Raw genomic sequence first — 20,700 nt, forward strand, 5'->3', positions numbered from 1 at the left:
TCACAGATTCCCAGGACGCTGTGAACTGCTGGTACTGGGGGTTTCCACAGTGACCATCCAGCCCTGGAGTGACAAAGGACACTTTGGGGACATCTCCGGGATGGAGAGTAGGGAGACTTAGGGATTCGTTAAAAGCCCCTACCCGACCCCTGCAAAGGAGCTTTCGTGTAAAACAATGTTTCAACAGAAGCTAAAAAGACTCTAAAATGTTCTAAAGCCCTTTGCTTTGCACTAAGAATCAAATCCAAATTCCTTTCAGTGGCTTCCTAAACCCCCCGCCACCTTCCCCGGGCCGCCTGGGTCTTAGCCCTTCACCAGACAAGCCCCTTCCTGCCCAGGGCTTCCTGCACATAACTATTCTCCCTGAGAACATGCTGCCTCTGCTTTGTTCGCCTGCTGCCTCTCATGGAATCCTCTCTGCTGCCTTCTTGCCACGTGTTTCAATCCGAAGTCATCTGAACGTCGGTTTTCTCTTGGCTTTTCCCCCCTGGCATCTAAGCCCCGTGAAGGCTGTGGTCCCAGGAGTAATTCGAACCCCAGTGACCCCCACCCCCGCAGCTATACCCCATTTATGCTAGCCGAAATTCCCTTGTTCTCACACTCAATGCAAACTGCACTATCACAGACCCCATCTCCAAAACTACACACTCTGAGGACTTTTCGTGGGTTGCTGGAAAGTCACTGGCCCTGGACCTGTTCACCTGGAAGTCACTGAGTCAGGCAGGACTCGTGAGCTCCTGGCTTTTGATCGCTCCTCCAGAAAATGAGGGTGTTTCAGCCTCAGTTCAAAGGCCCCTCCCACGCTGAACAACCACAAATGTTTAAGACCCTGCCTGGAAGCCACTGATCCCTTTCTCCCAAAATGCTTTAAGAGATGTTGCTGTGACAGCTGCTTCAGGTAAGGAGCAGACCAAGCCAGATCGTGGGTTAAGTACTTCTCAGATTCTGTCCCCGACCTGGAAACTATCTGGCTGCAGAAATGGAAGATTCCTTAGATTGAGAAACTCGCCCAAGACCACAGAAATAGTAAGTGGTAGAACCAGTTCTGTAACGTAAGTCTGTCCAACAACAAAAGCCAGATGGCGGCCTCCTCACCGCAGTGCTTCAAGGACAGCAGGCCTACGTGCACGGCCGGGCTAGCTCCAGAGGAGTCAGGCGGATAAGGGAGACAGGTGTGGGGTAGGGAGAGGGGGAGCTGTGGGGAACCTGAGAACCAGAACCCCACATCTTAATAGGGCAGCTGCTACGTAGCTCTCATACATCTTTTTAACAAAAAACTTGGAGCCCTGTGTTTCCTGGTCATCTGATTCCCCCCCCCCCCTCAAAATGTAAGAAAATTGATTTTTCTGTAAAAACTCCCAATTCTACAAAGTTCTGGTTGTTTATCAAGATACGCAGAGGCCACGGTGCAGGCCTCTCTAGAGGGCGCTCCCCACCCCAGGTCTGGGGCCTCTGATCTATACTAACGCTGGCCCGCACAAGGAATGACCTACGAAAGTTGCCCAATCTGTCCATTCAATTCTCCTAAGACCTTCTGTAATCACACACAAAAATAACGGCAACAGGAGTGCAGTGCGTTTGGGGATTATTAGGCAAAATGTGGGAGCAACAGCATTTTGGGAAGCATTTTTGATGAGCCACTAAGTAATGCTTTCTCTGGGGTGAATACTAAAGGTCTGCTCCCAGAGCACACTGAGGGAAGAGATCTGATCAAGGCATGTGCCGCTTTCTTCCTCTGATGCAGGGAAGAAGGTTGCTTAAGAAATGCATTCCTGACAAGCTAGCTCGAGGCTTGACGTAAGAGGTCCTGCACAAGGAGAAAATCTACAGCTGTTCCAGCCTCCTTTGTGTCCTCGAGTCCACCCTTTGGGGTAACACTGAAATGAATGAATGAATGAATGAATGAATGAAAAGGGGTTGGGAGGAAGGGAAAGAAAGAAAGAAAGAAAGCAAGCGGGCAGGCATGCATATGAGGACTGGAGGCAACAGAGGTAAGAAGTAAATCACTCCCTGCGTGATTATGTTGTTTGGAAATCCAGCCTCATAAAATGAACAACCGTCCTCAGGGATCCCAGGAAAATGCTGTCGGGCTGAGTCACAACTGCTCTGCAGCCTAAAGAACCAAGCTTCTCAACTCTTCGGAGCTCTGGTTTCCTTATTTCTAGGCATGCTTTCCTAAGGGATTTCTGGAGGATTATACGAGATAACTTGTGTGAAAGTTTCCGGCAGATAGCAAGCAATCACCCTTGTGGGCATTCCAGTTCTTACCCGCAGTGGTCTGGAAGCGTACAGACAAACTGTTTATTGCACCGTATTGGCATTCACGACGACATCTGGGATTCAGAGGTACCGTGTATGTCTTAAAAAGCCATGGGCATGAAATATTTGGAGGAAGGAAATCTTGTATTTATCCCATGATAAAGGAAGTTTGGCCCATTTTTCTAATGGTATAGAAAAAGTTCAATTAGCCTTAAAAGTGCTGTGCCCCCACCTGGAGGCCATAATAATTATATTACCTATAATGAAATCGCTTAAAAGCAAGAAATTGCTCAAATCACAGCTTTCCTTCCTTGTTTTGCCCATTACAGCCACAATCCTACTCTTTGCTTTTTTTCCTAGCATAGTTAATTCTCCTTATTTTTTTTTAAATTAACCAACAAATGTCAGATGTTTGTTTATGCACAAAGTACCATATTGAGAGGTATTTGTTTTATTTTGGTTCCTTCTGCAAACATTTGCAGTTAGCGACAGAATGGAGATATTTCATGAAGTGAAAAAAAAATTATATCTAGGGAAAAGGTGAAGTTTCAAAAGCAGCTTTTGAGAGGGAGAAAGAAAAAATCTAACTACCAAAGATATGCCCTGATTTGCACAAAAGGAATACATAAATCTACCACCTAGAATGGCTTAAATGCATTCTGCGCATCAGAATTAAAAAGGATTTGGAGTTTAAAATAATGTCAAAGGCTTTCTTCAATGGTTTGAGAGTATAAAAAGTGTCATTTCTTTTCTTTCAAAAGATATCCTATGACAGTATATTTTCTAGGCCTGTCTCACAGTAAAAGATGTCTTTAGAAATCTACATATTCTGTAGATTTTTTTCACTTAGGAAACTGAATTATAGTTCTATAGTTACAGACTTAGCATGAAAGCTGATGTCCCCTTCATCCAAAACTGATCAGAAACTCGGCTAGGCGTGAAGTTTAGTTACAGAGCACACTCATGTGAACTTGAAGTGAATGTTTCAGACAATGGGTCTGAAGATGTCGTAACCCAGGAAGGGAAATTTACCGCTTCTGTTGAAAAGTTCAAGACTGCCTGGCTGGCTCAGTTGGAAGAGCATGTAACTGGATTCTTGATCTCGGGGTTGTGAGTTCGAGCCCCACAGTGGGTGTAGAAATTACTTAAATAAGTACACTTTATTTATTTATTTGTGTTCAATTATATGTATGAACTGTTGAACACCACATCAAAAACTAATGCTGTACTATATGCTGGCTCCCTGAACATAATAAATAAATATACTTAAAAAGAAAAGAAAAGTTCAGGCAACTTAAATATAGTTAATCCAGGTACACCTGATAGCTCAGAACCCAAAACAGCATTTACTTAGAAAGGTAGGATCCTGACTTGAATAAACTTGTTTAGAGAAGATTCTGCTAGAAATGAGACCTTCAGAAATGACAGTTCCTATAAAGGAGGAGGAAAAAAGGGAATCACTTCCTTTTTCAAGGGACAACTACATGAAGACACAAATATGCTCCTGGGCTGGTGTGTGAGACGGAAAAAGTCACTTTCTCAGACTACCTGGAAACAATCCGTTGCATCTGGAAGGACACAAGCTATGCTGTGGGGCAGCCCTGTCTTTGTTGTAAACGACTTTCAAAGTTGTAAGCAATGATATGCATGTGATTAAAAATATAAATAGCAGGGAGGTCCAGAAGTCCAAAACAAAAGCTTCCTTGGGTGTCTGGATGGTGCAGTCGGTTAAGTGCATCTGACTCTCGATCTCAGCTCAGATTGTGATCTCAGAGTCGTGCAATCGAGTGCCATGTGGGCTCTCCGCTCAGTGTGGAGTCTGCTTGTGTTTCTCAATCTCTCTCTCTCTTCCCCTCTCCCTGCTCCTACACATGTGCGCTCTCTTTCTCTAAGAAAATAAATAAATCTTTAAATAAATAAATAAAAGTTCCCCTCCCCCACTAGTTCCTCTCTCCAATTTATTAGGCATCATTTTTGAAACTGTTAATGTAAAGATAAGTATACAAGAAATCCATAGGCCTTTTCACACAAATGGGTTCCAGCCTTTTTAAAATAAAAGGGATCATGCTCTCTGTACTGCTCTGTAAGCCATAATGCTTATTTAACATGACTTCGTAATGGGTTCATACTGGCACATAGGGTCTATTTCATATATCGTCAAGAATACAGTGGGTTGTATAATCTGAACGTGCCGTAACACACTCTCTAAGACTCTTATTGACGGAATAAACTGGTGAGTCTTTTTGAGAGAAAATTAGGCAGTACCTTTCAACGCTAGTAATCCTCGTAAACCAACAGGACTAAATTAGTAATCTGACAGGCAGGAATTTGTTCTCTGTATTTCCTGACATGTACACACAGAGGCCACTGCAGCCCTGTTCATCAAAGGGAGAGAAAAAAATAAGCAACCCAAACAGCTGTTTAAGGGGGTCAAGTTAACGTATAATGGGGCCACTACTATCATTGCTCTGAAGACGGAAGAATTTTAAAAACCAGAGTTTGTGCTATTCTCATCAGAGACACAGAGACACAGAGACATATACACACTCCACGAGGAACAAATTGAAAATTATCCTTTGTAAGGCAGTTGGCCAGAGCTACCTTCTTCTGCAGTCTGAAAAGTTACCTTGAAAAAGGATTTGAATAAAGTGACATTCAAAGGTGAAGGGGGCCCAAGCAACCTATCCTGGTGCAAAATTCAGGCAGATGATTAAAAGAAAAAAAAAATTGTCCCTCTGGAAGACAGAGTAGGCTGAATGATGGCGGTGGCACGTTTACCTTACTGGCGACAGCTGTGGAAACGTGATCTGACATCCCAGTGTCATTGTGAGGGGCGTTTACAAAGCTTCTTAATGTCAAAGACCAACAGTGACCCAGGATTCCTCCAAATGACTGTTTTCTTAGCCATTCCAAAAAAATCTGTGGGGCGGCAGCTTGCTTCTGGGGTGACAAGAAGTAAGATGAAAAAGGTCCTTTCTGAAAAGTGTGCTGCGCCACATGATAGGCCGATAACAACATCTCCCACCGGGGGACTTGGCTCTGTCTTGTACTCTCCGGGCCAAGTGCAGAGCAAGGCAGACAGGCAAGGAGGATCCACGGCTCTGAGGACGATCCCACCACTGGGTTTACGGGGGCAACATGAGCGTGTGCATTTATGAACCTTTGTAAAACCAATAGTGGGAAACAGCATTTTCACTTCCGCTGCTGAATCATGAGCAAGGGGACGGGAGGAGAGGGGTATCGGGCAAAGGTACACGGGGGTGTGAAGTAAACCCTGAGGCTGGAGAGGCCACAAAAGCTACCACCTCCCTTCACTTTGGACTGACTGTACTCATGCCCTCACAAAAAATCATCTGTGCATTCCTTGCTTTGTGACCCTCGAGAAGAAATCGTCTACATGGATAATTCTCTACATGTGCTCTTCTTGTGGGGTAGGTAGTCCGAAATTCTTTCTTCTACCTGTACATTTGTTGTCTGGAAGCTAAAGCAGCAGACGCCTCCCTGAAGGATGAAGTTCAACCCAGTCTCCATCTTCTGTTCCTCCCTGGTCCTTCCCTTCATCTAAGCTCGCCCTGAATTCCACAGGTACCACGGCTTCTGGTTGTCCAGATGTCACTCAATGACCACCACAAACCAAGGAGAACTCGTTTGGGTTTTATATGGGGTGGCAGATTTAGTAACCTCTGACTTCAAAAAAAAAGAAAAAGAAAAGGAAAAGAAAAGAAAGAAAAGCAAAAGCAAAAATCCTTTTCTCAGAAGGTGATCGATATTGGAATGACTGCGGAGGAAAATTCCACTCTGCGATCCGGAATGGCCAAAATTCATACGCAGAGTCTGGCCTTGCTGCTTCACCACGCATACTAAAAACACAACTCATAACACAAAACATAAAGACAGATGACAGCTACCCTTGTGGTGTGGTGAGCACTGCATAACAGACAGAGGCGTCAAATCACTATGTCGTGCGCTTAAAACTAACGTTAACATCCTGTGTCAACTGTACTTCAATAAATAACTTAAATACACACACACACTCTCTCTCACGCACACTGAAATTGGGGGATGGGGGACCAAAACAAAGATCCCAAACTCCGGTTCTCTGAGGAATTTTGGCTTCCACTAAATTACATTTCTCCCTGCCTAGGAGAAAGTTAAGGAAAGAAAACCAAGAGGGGAGCTTGGTTCCTGGATGAGGAAAGCGCCCTTCCCACTCCACCTGCTCACGCCTCAGCAGCCACACACCTGAAGAGAAGCCACGGCATCTGAGAGGACACCATTTCTCAGGTTGAGGTTTTGGAAAAATAGATGTCGGAAAACTGCCCCTGTCCAGTTTCAAACAGGAGCATTTCCAATGACGTTAAATTGACAGAGCAGTGACTGAAGCCTGAACTTTAAGCAGCTTCTGGACAGAGCTTCCCTTTCACTGAGGAGAGCTGTAAGATGCATCAGGGCTGGAGGAAGTTTTACTTCCAGTTCCTGAACTGGGAGATTTCGGTGTCTTTCTTTCTGAACAAATGATTTCCACGGAAATTTAAAAAAAAAAAAATTAAGAGAAAAACATTATTTAAAGACCACTAATTCCTTTACTAAGAGGATTTTTTTTTAAAGATTGTATTTATTTATTTGACAGAGAGATAGAGAGAGAGCACAAGTAAGCGGAGCAACAGGCAGAGGGAGAGAGGGAAGGAGGCGCTCTGCTGAGCAGGGAGCCCGCTGCAGGACTCTATCCCAGGACCCTGGCATCATGAGTGGCAGACGCTTAACCTACTGAGCCACCCAGGTGTCCCAAGAGGATTTTTAATTTTAGGTGCTATACTTTATTTGGAATATAAATAGACCCACGTATGTTCTTCAGTGGGAAATCTGTGCCACTAATAAGTAATGGAGGCAGGACTCGAATCCAGGTAACGTGGCTTCTGAACCCCTGTTCACCCAGCACCTCTGACTCAACAGACCTTTACTAAACCTGCAAGATGTAAAACACACTTCTAGATGTAATCACTGCTTATTAATCAACAGATAATCTCTGAACAATACAACAATTAAGTGTAATAAAAAGCTTTAATGGACTTTTTAAAGTCCATTAGAATAGGTAGAAAATGTAGAAAAATATGCACTGTATGCAGTGATTCTGGGCCTATTTGGAATTTGGCACCCCAGAGCTGTGTGATTTCATGACTCTTTTCTACCTTCAACTTGCTGCTTTGTGGTTCATACTTGGAACTGAAACTTTGAATGAAATAAATATTTGCTTTCAGACTCACAGATCGGCCCTTGAGATAACCAGACCTTTTCCGGATGCCCCAAACCAGTGCTGGGAACTGCAGGCCACAATGCAGTCTGATGACCACATTTAATTAATTTACTCATTGTCTGGCACAGAATGAGCTCAGCCTCAGCAGCTCAGAGATCAGAACGCCTTCAGAATCCCACTAGATGAGCCTACCCAACATTCCTGCTAAGAGCCCTCTCCCAGGAGTGTGAGACCTGAACAATCCCGAGCAATCTGATGTGGAAAATTTGGAAAAATTGGAAAAGTCATTAGGAAAACCCTGGAACTCATAGAGTGTTTTCCCTGGCTAGAAACACAGCTGCTAAAAATAACACAATGAAAAACATATTTGTCTCTTACATACAATGGATGTAGAACATAATTATGGGCTGTTTCGGTCTGGGATATAGGCAAGGGAGGTAGCTGCCAAAGTCTAGAATACAAAAGGAAAAAAGACATTGTGTCCAACCCCTCGCTCCCTGTGGCAATTCCCACAGCCCCTTGGTGACTTGGTTTCCTGCTCAGGATATACCTGTGACAGCAAACCCCGACTCTTCTTGGAGCAGGTAAGAGTTACAACTGTAAGCCTTCCAAATGACCCGAGCTCCCATCAACAGGTGCCAGCAAAAAGTAAATCAACGTAACTCCTCCAGCCTGCCTAGAAACAGTGTCGCAAGCCTAACTAATATAAACACATGACTATCCCAACTCCTTTGATAACGCTTCACATTTTGTATTTTAATTCATTTATAGAAATGACTGTTGCATCTGGGGCTTATCTCAGCAGCACAGTAACTTTTTCCTAGACCCCTCAGATGAGAAAAAAAGATAGCAGAAAACACAGAAGGATAGTTTGTTGCATTGTTGAAGTCGGTACCTCTCTGAGTTGGGATTTCGTCATCTGTAATGTAAGACTAAAAAGATTCTGCTAATCTCTCTGGACTGTTGCAATACAATGAAGGCTACAAAAACAATTAATGAACCTCAGGTTCCACATCAGCAGTGACTAAAAACCATAGCTAACACGTGGAGCGGGAATTCTGAGAACCACACTATGTGTTTTGTCAGTCAATCCTCACAGCGCTGCTGTTAGCACCCCCATTTTACGGAGAAGAAAACTGAGGCTGAATGCCGTGAACGGGGAGTAAGTGGCGAAGTCAGGACTCCAAAGCCAGGCGTTCCGAGGTGAGGGCCACAGCTCTTTGTCAAGGGGTTCCATGGTGACTTGTGGCAGGCAACCCTCTACCGCCCAGAGCAGCTCCGGAGCTTTTATTAATCCACAGGATAGGGCTGTAAGCATTCCGGAGGTCTGCGTTCTCCCACCTTAGGCATTTAGAAAAATATTTCAGTGCCTGCCCCTCTGCTCCTGAATAGTCTGGGTTTCAAAAGCCCAAATTCCCAAATCCCAGGTATCTTTCGCTTATTCTTAACTCTGCACCTGAACCTTCAAAACTGTTTTTCATTTCTTTTCGAGCTTGGTGAACCAGACTATTCGCATCACAGCCTCATGTCCCCAGACTAACCCCTTTAGGTGAATTCTGCACCTTTGGTGATCACTCGAGCTACTTTTACTGATCACTATCCCATCCGTATCTCTGGCAAGACTGCTGACTCTGTCTCGCTAGGACCCGATGCAAACAGAAAGCCTCGTACTGCCAGAGTGAGGTTTCCTTTTGAAAGCATGCTTTCAAAATTACTTTGATCAACCATTCCCCCTACCCTAGAAGCCTTTACCTGTCCTCTCAGAATACGAATCCTGCTTCCCTGAGTGCAGAAACTCTGATATCTCAAACAGGCTTATTTTTGCTAGTCTTATAAAATGCCTCCGTGCAAAAGGTGCACCCTGAAATGGAAAACACAATATGCGTCCAAAGTTCTGTGATACTTCGTAGGTTATACCTTTGGCATTCTACAACTTGAAAATGCAGAAATATACGTAATCCCAACTTCAGGTCTGGTCTAAGAGTTAAACAAGAAAAAAGGAAAGAAAGAAAGAAAAAGAAAGAAAGAAAGAAACAAACAAACATCTGGGAATAATCCACAAATACACAGTACCTCAAATCGTCTTTCTAACCCTTTTCTACAGACTTTATAGGGTTATTCTGCAGGGTAAAATCAGCTGAATGCACACCGCATCACTTGTTTTTCAGACCTCTTCAGAAAACTCAGTTCATTCAAGAAAAAAGTCCCCAAAACACAGCCCCCAAATCGGTGTGAGAAAGCTGCGCTTACTGATTTAGTTCTTCCTGCCAAGAGAACAATGCAGAGAAACAGAAGCCAGTGCTTCCAAATAATTTTTGGCAATAACTCAGAAGAAAAAGAAAAATCTCGTATTTACCTGTACCCAGAGCTCCACAGGTGAAGCAGCAGTTAAAGGGGGGAAAAAAAAATCTAATTCTTCTTCTGGAAATTTCCGTCTCTAATGGACGCCAGGGTCATCCTTTGGAGCTGTCAGGTAAACCCCCTCCATGTCTCTGCTGTTTTCTTTTGCAGTTTTTCCCAGTGAAACTCTTGTCATTTGCATAAAGCTTACTTCCAGCCTATAGGACTTTTTGAGTAGCTACTCGTTAAATTGGCTGTCTTGACATGCTCTTTCAAGCATGACATCATAAATCTCCATGGAAACCTTAACCCCACCTGCCTACATGCCAACGTTACCTGTCAAGCAAAGACTTAAACAATCCTCTGAAATTGTTCATTAATGAAACCTTTTTAGGGGCTTTGGATCTCTGCACGGTATAATTTGTGCTGTTGGCAGAAACTTAGCCAAGAATGATGGCTTCATTTTCAAAGCCTGAGCTGTTTTGCAGAAAACAATGATCAAAATTATAGGCATTCATTAATCTGCCCCTCCCTGTCTAACAATGCACTTAATCGGTTAAAGAAAAACCTACAGTGGCCCATATGCCTCTCTCTGCAGGATAAAGTTACGCTGAAAACGGAGGGTTTGAAAAACTCTGAACGGATACTTCTAAGGTTTTTCACTCTCCAGCAACCCCCTTCCAACTTTTTACCAGCAAAACTTGCGAAACAGGTTCTTTGCTGGAATATGTGTGTGTGTGTGTGTGTGTGTGTGTGTGTGTGTTTATATGTGTGTGTGTGTGTTTGCATTTTCTCTTGGCCTGGTGCAGAGGAGGTAGGAGGTGTTCAGCATTTTTTAACTCTTTCCTAACATACCCACATCTTTCTTCTCTTTGTTCTAATTTACATCAGTTACCAGAGTAACATCGAAATTGATCAAATCACATTTCAGAGAATCCCTAATGTTTGCATAAAGCTCTGCACAAACTTCTGCCCAATTTGTGCCCAGCCCCTCTTGGTGACAGGGAGCTCAGCTCTCATCTCACCTCTAACTTTACTGCAGACCCTCCTTGCAATCCCAAGTCTAAGATTGCTGACCTTAAGATGCCAGAAAGGTCTGAAGGGGACTTGGTCCAAACCTATGACAGTTCACAATGATGTTATCAGGTGGCTGTCTAATGCTACTGAAAAGAGTTCTGCAGTGGGACTGCTGGGGGCTGGGAAGCATTTGAAGGCAGCCCCCCAGCAGAAGCTCCTAGCACAATGCAGAGTCGCAGAAGCAGAAGCAGTGGGAAGAGAGTACAGCCTGCTTTAACTTGCCACGGAGCCTGCCGCAAAGTGCAAGAAAATCGGCGACATCTCTGAAAGGTCAGAGAGCAGAGTTTAACCCCCACACATGGCTGAGCCTACCCAGATGTTTGCAGAGGGAGCATTCATAGGTAAGAGCCCTCCGAAGGCTCTTCCCCTAGAAAGAACAGTAAATGCTCCACATCCCCTCCTCTGACAATTCTGAGAGTTTTGCATTTGCCAGAGTTCACAGTCAACAGATGGGACATTACCTTCCAAGGGAACCAAGAGTTAGCCCGGTTTAATATAGCAGCCCGAGTTGGAACACTCCTTGGAGGCAAGACTATTGTCAGAGATTCAATTACTGCCTCTGTAAGATGAAAATACATCCAGATGAAGCCCACGCCTGGGCTCTACCCAGTGGGGCACAAACACAACATGAAACAAACAAAAACGAGATAGAACCAGATCGAGGCTCCATTTGGCGAAATCCGCAGACGGGATGGAGGTACTATTCAATCACAGTAATTCCTCCAAGTTCCATTAGAGAGGGGAGCGTCGAAAGTTGCTTCAGCAGTCAGAGCGGTTATAAATTATGCCCAAGCTTCCCTCTGGGTTATTTAGGAAATGACAATATCTCAGCTTTTACTTACTGAGTTCAAGCTTAGAAAAGAGACTGAATGAGAACAGTCGGAATCTGAGAGTCAGGCAAATGAAGATGGCCACAGAGATAACTCAGATGTGAAAGCAAGCTGATTTCCCCGATGGTCCGCAGGCAGGCAGAGGTCAGCACTGACAGAAAAATCTGGAACCAGCATGATGATGGAGGGTCTTCACAGATTTAGGGCGGGGAAAGTTTGGAACACAGTCCTCTCAGCAATAAGGAAACAACACAGGCTGGGCTGAAATGCCAAGGCTTGCTTAGAGGTGATGAATCCAGTAATGATTTTTCCTACAGTCCCCGAATGAGGAAAATGCCCAGTGGGACTGGTACAGCAGTGGGATTTGCCTGACAGCAAAACCAGCAAGCACACTAACCCAGTCAGAGCTCAGGAAAGGCCCACAGAGGGGCTGCTCTGTTTCTAAATTTAGCCACATCAGAGGTATCCAGAATTGGTTTGGACAGCACATGAGATTCTTTCTCTTGAATCTGTTTCAAGAAAGCTTTTATAATAGATGTGGAAACTGCTCGCTGAAAAAGGCCGTGAAAATATAAGAATGCAGGTGGAAGAGGCTGGGTTATGGCCTGAGTTTTTGTTTCTTAAAAAACAAGAGTTGGGGGCGCCTGGGTGGCTCAGTGGGTTAAGCCGCTGCCTTCGGCTTGGGTCATGATCTCAGAGTCCTGGGATCGAGTCCTGCATCGGGCTCTCTGCTCAGCAGAGAGCCTGCTTCCCTCTCTCTCTCTGCCTGCCTCTCCATCTACTTGTGATTTCTCTCTGTCAAATAAATAAATAAAATCTTTAAAAAAAAAAAAAAAAAAAAAAAACAAGAGTTGGAAGTTTCAGGGGGAAAAGGGATGCTTCTCTGGGTAGAAAAAGCAGTACTTTTACCATTAAAATAAGCAATTGTTTCCTCTTTGAAATCTCCTGACAAAAGATGATGTAAAAACGGTGATTATCCCCATTTTATAAATGGAGAAAGGGACCCTCAAAAGCTTCGGTAATTTGAGGAAGGTTTACATGCCTACTAAGCGTGGGAGTGTCCATTTTAATCCAGGCAGGACCCAAGACCAGAATGCAAAACACATGTGCCTAACCACTAGGCACCATCATCCTGGTTTAATAAAATGTGGTATCCTGGGACGCCTGGGTGGCTCAGTTGGTTGGGCAGCTGCCTTCGGCTCAGGTCATGATCCCAGCGTCCTGGGATCAAGTCCCATATCGGGCTCCTTGCTCCGCAGGGAGCCTGCTTCTCCGTCTGACTCTGCCCTCCACTCTGTCTGCCTGTGCTCACTCTCGCTCGCTCTCTCTGACAAATAAATAAAATCTTTAAAAAAAAAAAATGTGGTATCCTTTTCTTTTCTTTAGATTTTATTTATTTATTTGATGGATAGAGATCACAAGCAGGCAGAGAGGCAGGCAGAGAAAGAGAGGGAAGCAGGCTTCCTGCTGAGCCTGATGCGGAGCTCGATTGCAGGACCCTGAGATCATGCCTGAGCCAAAGGCAGAGGCTTAAACCACTGAGGCCTAAAATGTGGTATCCTAATGGTTAATTAGGATCTTAAAATCCCAACTAACCTAAGCCATGCTAAGAGGAGGGTTGTTGTTGGGTTTTTTTGTTTTTTTTGTAGACTAACCTGAAGGTTCATATCGGGCAGGAAAGACTAAATAGAAATCTTCTGCAGATCCTTCCAGATACACTGGCTGAGGGCTGGAGGGTCTGACTGGGTGGCCCATCCGCCCAGCAGCACGTAGCAAGGTGGGTTCATTTAGCTTCAGGCTGTGCGGAGGACTGCCTGGAGTGGGATTCATGGACCACAACTCATCTACCCCAGGACAAACAAACCACTAGCATGCAGATAAGGCTAATGAAACAGCAGACTCTCAAGAAGGATCTGCAGCCTAAAGCTCTGGTCTAAAGAAAAACTGACAGGGGCACCCGGGTGACTCAGTTCTTAAGTGTCTGCCTTTGGCTCAGTTCATGATCCCAGAGTCCTGGGATCCAGCCCTGCATCAGGCTCCCTACTTGGTGGGAAGCCTGCTTCTCCCTCTCCCACTCGCCCTGCTTGTGTTCCCTCTCTCGCTGCGTCTCTCTGTCCAATAAATGAATAAAAAATCTTTAAGAAATAAAAAATTTAAAAAAATAAAGAAAAACTGACACATAATAAAAAAATCCAATACATACTTCACAAGTCAAACACAGATTGGAGGCATCACCAAAAGAATAAGGGTACTTTGATTTCTGAATTAAACAATGAAGACCAACTGCGGTAAATCCCTAAAGCTTGAACTTTGGCTCTATTTTTGTTCGTAGTCCTTGTTTGCTTTAGAAATCATCCATCTACATTTTGGTCAGCTTTGGCTACGGTGTTGGCTAATTTCATGTGTAAGCTTGGCTAGGTCGTGGTGACCCAGTTTGGTCAAATGCCTGTCTGAATGCTGGCATGAACATATTTTTTAGATGTCACTAACATTTAAATCAGCAGGCTCTGAGCTGGCACGCTCTGACCAGAGTGCATGGGTGGGCCTCATTCAATCAGTTGAAGGCCTTAAGACAAAAACTCAGAGTCCCTGAAAAAAAATAATAATCTGCCTCAATACCGTGACATAGACACCCTGCCTGAGTTTCCATCCTGCAGATCTTGGACTCAAGGCTGCAACATCAACTCTTCCCTGAATTTCCAGGCTGATGGTGTGGCTCTACAGACTTCAGACTTCCCAGTTCCCATAATTACGTGTATCTCCCCAGGCTTGGGCTCCAGTTGTCTCCTTCTTTCTTAATGTTGTCTGACACTCATTTTTACTTGGAGCACCTACTGTCATTTCAAATGCTCCTTTTCAAGACTGAAACTTGAGTAACTGTTTAGAATTTACTGAACATGAATTGAATTTAGTAAAGAAGAGACATACTTGCTATCAAATTAAGACGAAGAAATACAATCCAGTACACTGAATACTACAGTAAATATCAGAACCAGGCTCCCTGTCCTCACACTTTTAATACTCAGCACACATGCATACAGGAGAATGTTCCAGATCAGTTCAAATGTTTAAAAACAAAAAGAAGGGACACCTGTATGGCTCAGTGCCTTCAGCTCAGGTCACGATCCCAGGGTCCTGGGATCGAGTCCCGCATTGGGCTCCTTACTCAGCCCAGAGCCTGCTTCTTCCTCCCCCTGCTTGTGCATGTGCTCTCTCTTTCTCTCTCGAACAAATAAATAAAATCTTTTAAAAAAATAAATAAATAAATAAAAAAGGAAAGGAAGAAGCAACAAAATGGGGTGGGGGAAGGCACAGAGCGAAGACAAAGGACGCAGAAGTCGGAATCCGTCTGTAGTAATGACAGCGCGTACAGCCCATTGTGTCTCCCGTACGAGGCCATCCCTGCCTCACCACATCCACCTGCTCCTCTCCGTTCAGCATCCTGGTGATGTCTGAGGAAGCTCGGTGACTGTCCCAGCTGGGACCTCAGGAAGCACTCATGGACAAAAGTCCTCGCACGTTCCATTAACCCAGAAATACTCCTTGGGTGCAAGCATGACAGAACAGTAAGCTGCGTCTGTCCCCGCGCTGTCAAAAATCAATGCCTTGGTTCAAAGTTTCAGGCGTGAACTTGAACTTGACCCACTGGTCACGGTCCACCTCCGCACCTGTGCAGGGGCTGTCGCGAACACCTCGACTCAGGGGAAGGAGAGGAAGAGGGAAGGACAGGCCTGACACAACAAAGATGCCGAGAGGGGAATGTGAAAGGACTTGGTGCTGAAGTCTGAAAGCATTTCAAAAAGAAGACCCTACAGAATTTTGTGGAAAAACCCATGGAGCTCCAGGCCAGATTTTTTTTCCCTCCTAGCTCTATCCCTATCAGCTGATCCCAACCATTAACACAGTGGGGCCTTTTCCATCCGTTCCTCTGGCCACGGTGACGCGTGTGCTGCCGTGACAGTCCAGGGAAGTGTTTCGGTGGTTCCACACAGACGGAAAGACGACACAGAGAGCTTAGACGTGCTCAGGGCCCGGGTGCAGGCAGGAACTTGGTGAGTTCGTTCGTGGCGTGCTCACTGAGCATCCTCGCCTTTCCCACGACCCCAGCCGCAGTCCTCCGTCCCTCCGTCCCGCTCCAGACGCCAAGTCATTCCCATTCTTCTTCTCCTTGTTTTAAAGATTTTATTTATTTGCCAAAGAGAGAGAGAGAAAGAGCGAGCAGAAGCAGGGGAGCGGCACAGGGAGAGGGAGAAGCAGGCTCCCTGCTGAGCAGAAAGCCCAACAGAGGGCTGGATCCCAGGACCCTGGGATCATGACCCAAGCCAAAGGCAGTCGCTTAACCACTGGGGCAGCCAGGCGCCCACCCCTCATTTCCATTCTTCTTCCCTCATTCAATCCCTCAGTGCTGGCTGAGCTCCGTTCCCGAAGGTGCTCTCCTGGCCACTGCCTCCTGGCCACTGCAACCTCTTCCAGGCTGGGACTCAGGCTCCTCTTCGAGGTCCCTCCGACATAGCCCAGAGCAGCTGCCCTTGAACTTTGCTCTTATTCCACTTCCGAGCTCAAGGCTCAAGGCTGCTCTGCGTCTGCCAGTCCAAGCTTTCTGCCGACTCTCAAGGTCCCACACAACCTAGCCTTCCTCTACCTGACGTCACTGACGTCCCCCTCCTGCAAATGACAGTGCCAGCTCACTTCCCCTGGCCTACACACTGACTCACAAGGGTCCCTGTCCTTGTCTCCACGTGCCTGTCCGCCCTCCTCCATCACCAGCCTCCCACGGCTTCTTTCTACGCATTCAGATCATAATCCATCAACGGCCTCTCTGAGCACCTATTGCGCCCTGGGCATTGAGGAAACAGATCATCAGACAAGTCTCCAGGAGCCTCCAGGAGACCTCTGTCATTCCAAGAGGCACCATCTGAATTCCGATCTCCATGTGAGATCTTCCCTCTCTGCTCTCTCAGTGCTCTGGGTTCTAACAAGCTGCTGCTGCTGCTACTTCTTTTATTTTGTTAAGATTTTCTTTTTTTTAATTTTATTTATTAATTTGACAGAGTGAGATCAGAAGTAGGCAGAGCAGCAGGCAGAGGGGGTATGGGGGAAGCAGGCTCCCTGCTGAGCAGAGAGCCCGATGTAGGATTCGATTCCAGGACCCTGAGATCATGACCTGAGCTGAAGGCAGAGGCTTAACCCACTGAGCCACCCAGGCGCCCCAATATTTTATTTATTTTGAGAGAGAGAAAGTGAAAGCTCAGGCGGAGGGTACAGAGGGGCAAAGAGAGAGGGAAAAGCGGACTCCTCACTGAGTAGAGAGCTCGATGCGGGGTTCGAGTCCCAGGACCTTGAGGTGATGACAGGAGCCAAAAGCAGGCACTTAACCAATGAAGCCACCCAGACGCTTCTGAATTCCAGCAAGGCTCTAAGGTACATACTGCCATTTCCTAGTGTGTCTCACAAAAGAAGAGTCCCCAGAAAAGTAATTCTGTGATCAAATAGGCTTGGGAAACATTGTACTTTTCATTCCACCTGCTCCCAAACTCCAAGTGAGATTTACAAAGTCTTTTAGCATATCAAAAGATCTGATCAGGCCCTACAGCATAGAAATTCATTTAACTTTGATTAACCAAAAATATCCCCAAATTAGAAACTTTCTCTCCATTCCCCAACCAGCTACTAACAGCCAGGGGACCTCAGATTTCCCAGAGTGTATTCTAGATCACTGCCAGTTAGAACGGACACTGTTTCATGCTGCCCTAATGTGGACGGCCCTCACTTCTCAGTGATGAGGTTCTCCTGAATGAAAAGGGTTTCGACAGGCATCCCACAAGTGCTATTTGATAGAATGTAGCATCTCATGTAATCTTCACCACAACAGTACTGTCGGTCTCATTTCTGCGGTTACCAAAAAGCCCCAGGAAAACAGATGATTCACCTACATTCCACAACAAAGACTATCCCGGCATATAAAAAACTCAGTTCTATAGGACCCCAAAGTTGGTACTCTTCCCACTAAACAGATGCATCCTTGGCAGCCCAAGTGCATTCTACTGCCTGATGTCGAGCTCACGATGTAGGTTGGGCTCACGGTGTAGGTTGATGCTAAATCACCATCAGACTGAGTTAATCCAAGAAAACACCTGCAGGAAGAATGGGTAATGGCCAAGACACAAGCTTGAATCGTGACAAGCGGAAGAACCATTTAGACACTTGCAATATGAGTTCCGCATCATTGTCCTGGACAGAATCACACTGGTCCTTTCTGGATGCCTCAATCCTGAAAATTTCTATCCAATTGGGGGCAATTTTCTCTCGGCTGGTCTGATCCAGACATCTCCTGCCACCACATAGCGTCACTTGGGTTTCTGACTCTTCTTTGCTGTCCATCTACTCCCAGAAATGCCTTAGCAGGTTTTCCAGCAGAATCTTATTTTGATTTTTTTTTTTCAGAGCTCCCCTGAATACAGCACTGTTCTCCTGCTCTTCCACAACACTAATTAAAATGAAAGCTAATGTAGAGGTTGGTAGCACCCAATTAAACATGGATCAAAAGCCATGTGTTATGAATAATCCCCATTTAGGATTCTTTTTCTCTTTTTCTGTATCCTCTATGATTAATGTCAACTTCAAGTCAATTTTGCAAGTAAAATTGCAGGCCCTTGAATGTAGTCTTTTTGATCACTGAGCTCTCCCCCCCCCAAACCACCACCACAAGATGTCCTACTATGTAATATTCCAAATTCTCAGAAATGCACTTCCCTCCCCTTTAAGACACAATTCAAAATAATCAGACCACTGGGAAACATTTCCAGCGAGCTCCTTCATCTGGTCCCTTGAGTAAGATCATCTGTTAAGTATTAGACTGTTCTCTCTGCTTATTTTTTCCCCATTGTTTTTCATCACGCCCAAATTTAGATGACTATTGTTTCTGATCCCATTCTGACTTCTCTTAGACATAGGGAAGATTTGGAACTTTTGACGACGATTGTTTTTATCCTGATTCTTTCAAATCTTATCGTGGTTTTTATTCAAAGGCTCTCACATTCTGTTAAACACACAATCACGGATACACTAATATAAATCCTCTAAAGGCAACTTGTAATTTCGTTACGACACCACGATCCTTCCACTCGGGGGTGTGGCCCTAGCAGGAGTAACATCTCAACATTTACCTCCATAGATACTTACCACTACTGATTCTCACTGCTTCTTCCGTGCGGAATTCCTTTTCTTCCTGGGATTACTGAAGGCCAATCTAAGTAGGAAGCGGGCATTTCAGCCATTCTAGGATCCCCACCAAGTGTCGTACTTCTTGCCACTGGGCCAAACACGTCCCCCTGTTCTAGTCCTTCCCCGTTTCCCTCAACATTTTAGATAGATGTCCTTTGGTTTTGCCTTTCATCAGAGAGATGGTGTGATCTGGAGGTAAAAGCCAAGACCCTCCCACATCCGGATCACAGGATTTAAATCCCGGTGCTGCCGCACTGACTTGCCATGTCACCTTGAATAAGAGCTAATTACACGGTGCCTCAGTTTCCCATTCTGTTGAGGAGGGTTAATATCGCCTGCCCCCAGCCTTGTTGGGAGGATGAAATATGCCAGTATGTGCAAAGAGCCACAGTGTCACAGTCTTAGCTGATGCCAATAATATGTATTCCTTGCAGCCTTTTCCACTTTTCACCACTATAAATAGTGCTTGAGAAAACAGTGCTAAAGAAATGCTGAACATCTAGCTAACATTCTCCACGTTCACGGCCATCTGCGTAAGGGCATTTCTGCCCCCCTTCTACTGTGGCTGGATATGAGTAGTTCCTGCATATACATTGTATCAGATTTCTTAACTGCCAAGAAATTGTTTCCTTTTCCCTTAAGGTGTAGGCAAGAAATTGGTCTGTAAATGCACACTCCGTCACTGGTTCACACAACCAACTGGTTTTTATTATTGTACGTGGCTCCTCTCTCACCATTTTCCTTTTTGGATCAGAAGAAATTAGTAACTCTAAAGGGGAATGCCTTATCTAGGTCTATTACTTTAGTATAATCTATAAACCTTTCATGTATGTATTCACATATGTACGAAACATGTATAATTGTTCAAACTTGCCCCTTTACAACTTTAGCCTTTATTCACATGTTGACTATGGCCAAAGGCTTCCACTAACGAGGGTCTATGATCTTGGTGCACCTTTAGTTTCAATTCCGCTCACCTTTCAGGCTTCCCTGGCACATATATCCATAGACGTAGATGCATATTTGGGAATTTTGAACAATTCACTTACATAGGGTGATTGGGTTAGAACATATCTGATAGAAAAAAAAATGTGATTGGGGTGCCCAGCTGGCTTAGTTGGTAGAACATGTGACTCTTGATTTCGGAGTTGTGAATTTGAGCCCCATGTGTGGACTGGGTGCAGAGATGACTTAAAAATAAAATCTCCCCCCAAAAAAAGAATAAAATCTGAATAATTTGGAGTTTTCATCATGACAGAGGGACTACATCAGTTCCCCAATGTATACCTGATACCCTGAGATCTCCTGCATGAGGAGTAATCCAGTGTGATTAAGACTCTTCCATAATATGAAGAAGTTCATCCAAAGTAAGTCAAAAAATGCCACTACATATAGGTGTAAATATGTGTTAATACATTTATATGAGCTATAAATGTGACTGATGCTGTTGTACAGAGAAGTACATAACGTGTTAGGTACAGATATACTATGTGCAGATAAAGCCATTTGGGAAAGCTGATGTCAGAAAATGGGGCAATTTCAAAAATCTAGGTAAGTCAAACATCCCTGTAGAACCAAGATGCTACAATAAAGGACAGTGACAAATAGGCCAACATATTTAAGAGCCTGTGCTGAACTGTTAGTGCTCTCCCCTATGCAGTGGAGACTCGGAATCTGTGTCATAAGACAGCATCATCACCTGATGGAAGTAGCCCG

General features: G+C 44.8%; 1 protein-coding gene across 15 annotated transcripts in view; it reads right to left on the reverse strand.

The window, feature by feature from the left end:
• KIAA1217 (KIAA1217 ortholog) overlaps positions 1–20,700 on the reverse strand; it is a 289,219-nt gene that overhangs the window by 250,514 nt on the left and 18,005 nt on the right. Inside the window, exon 1 of one of the 15 annotated variants that reach the window (XM_059183923.1) lies at positions 9,870–10,451. The exons of the other annotated variants lie outside the window; for them this stretch is intronic. The gene's annotated coding sequence lies outside the window, so the exon portion shown is untranslated. Of the gene's footprint in view, positions 1–9,869; positions 10,452–20,700 lie in introns of those variants that run through there. 15 annotated transcript variants of the gene reach the window in all.

The sequence above is a fragment of the Mustela lutreola genome, chromosome 8 (genome assembly GCF_030435805.1).
Source record: "Mustela lutreola isolate mMusLut2 chromosome 8, mMusLut2.pri, whole genome shotgun sequence".
Taxonomy (NCBI): Eukaryota; Metazoa; Chordata; class Mammalia; order Carnivora; family Mustelidae; genus Mustela; species Mustela lutreola.